Raw genomic sequence first — 2228 nt, 5'->3', positions numbered from 1 at the left:
AGACCTAGCGGACCGCTTAGTGCGCTTAGGACAATCAGAAATAGCATGAGTGGAATCACCACAGTAGAAACACAGACCATTCAGACGTCTGTGTTCTTGCCGTTCAACTCTGGTCATAGTCCTATCGCACTGCATAGGCTCAGGTTTAATCTTAGACAATACCGCCAAATGGTGCACAGATTTACGCTCGCGCAAGCGTCGACCGATCTGAATGGCCAAAGACATAGACTCATTCAAACCAGCAGGCATAGGAAAACCCACCATGACATCCTTAAGAGCCTCAGAGAGACCCTTTCTGAACAAAGCTGCCAGCGCAGATTCATTCCACAGAGTGAGTACTGACCACTTCCTAAATTTCTGACAATATACTTCTATATCGTCCTGACCCTGGCACAAAGCCAGCAAATTTTTCTCAGCCTGATCCACTGAATTAGGCTCATCGTAAAGCAATCCGAGCGCCAGGAAAAAAGCATTGACATTACTCAATGCAGGGTCTCCTGGCGCAAGAGAAAATGCCCAGTCCTGAGGGTCGCCGCGCAAAAAAGAAATAATAATCAAAACCTGTTGAATAGGATTACCAGAAGAATGAGGTTTCAAGGCCAGAAATAGCTTACAATTATTTTTGAAATTAAGAAACTTAGTTCTATCACCAAAAAACAAATCAGGAATAGGAATTCTTGGTTCTAACATAGATTTCTGATCAATAGTATCTTGAATCCTTTGTACATTTGTAACGAGATTATCCATTGAAGAGCACAGACCCTGAATATCCATGTCCACACCTGTGTCCTGAAACACCCAAATGTCTAGGGGAAAAAAAAAGGCTGAACACAGAGCTGAGAAAAAAAAATGATGTCAGAACTTCTTTTTTTCCCTCTATTGAGAATCATTAGTTGGCTCCTTGTACTGTTATGTAGGCAATCCAGTGACACAGTGTGCCAGCAATCAGAGCACATACAGTGATCTGACAATAACCCAAAAACAATAGAACGAGCTCTGAGACGTGGAATCTCTGTAGACCGCAATACCTGAACCTATCCTAAACACAACTAAAGGCAGCTGTGGATTGCGCCTGTCACTACCTATACAACTCGGCACAGCCTGAGGAGCTGACTAGCCTGAAGATAGAAAAACAAGCCTGACTTGCCTCAGAGAAATACCCCAAAGGAAAAGGCAGCCCCCCACATATAATGACTGTTAGCAAGATGAAAAGACAAACGTAGGGATGAAATAGATTCAGCAAAGTGAGGCCCGATATTCTAGATAGAGCGAGGATAGCAAAGAGAACTTTGCAGTCTACAAAAAACCCTAAAGCAAAAAACCACGCAAAGGGGGCAAAAAGACCCACCGTGTCGAACTAACGGCACGGCGGTGCACCCTTTGCGTCTCAGAGCTTCCAGCAAAAACGAATAGACAAGCTGGACAGAAAAAGTAGCAACAAAAGCAAAGAAGCACTTATCTAAGCAGAGCAGCAGGCCACAGGAAAGATCCAGAAGCTCAGGTCCAACACTGGAACATTGACAAGGAGCAAGGAAGACAGAATCAGGTGGAGTTAAATAACAAAGCAGCCAAGGAGCTCACCAGAACACCTGAGGGAGGAAGCTCAGAAGCTGCAGTACCACTTGTGACCACAGGAGTGAATTCAGCCACAGAATTCACAACAGGCAACACTCACCGGTCCAGGTGTAGTCTGAATCCTTTATTTAGAAAGTATACAAAGACACCGTCATCTTCACGGCTTCGGGGCAACAAACAGGGAAGGAGGTGAGCAGGATGTGAGGACGGCCGTTTCACGCGAAACGGCAGTCGTCACATCCTGCTCACTTCCTTCCCTGTTTGTTGCCCCGAAGCCGTGAAGATGACGGTGTGTTCGTCAGACTGTTCTTAGTAACCCTCGTTTATGATAATCTCTCAGCGATTTTACAGAGAAGGGTGTTCATACCCTATAGAAACCAAGGCAACAATGAGGCGCAGCAAGAGAAGTCACAGTACTGTGGCGGATGTGTCACACCACTAGTACCGGGGGGCTCAGCGGCCCCTTTAGTCACACAATACTACAGGTACAATCATCTATCTATGTGTCTGTATGTACAGACATAAAAAATCCCAGTATAATGACTCCTGAAATGGCTTTTACTAATACACAACATTGAGAAAGTACAAAGCACATTCCTTCAGTCTGACATCAGAACGATAGAAGAAAAAGACTATTGAGACGCCTATAAATT

Source organism: Ranitomeya imitator, chromosome 7 (assembly GCF_032444005.1).
Source record: "Ranitomeya imitator isolate aRanImi1 chromosome 7, aRanImi1.pri, whole genome shotgun sequence".
Classification (NCBI taxonomy): domain Eukaryota; kingdom Metazoa; phylum Chordata; class Amphibia; order Anura; family Dendrobatidae; genus Ranitomeya; species Ranitomeya imitator.
Note: the sequence above shows the minus strand (reverse complement) of the source record.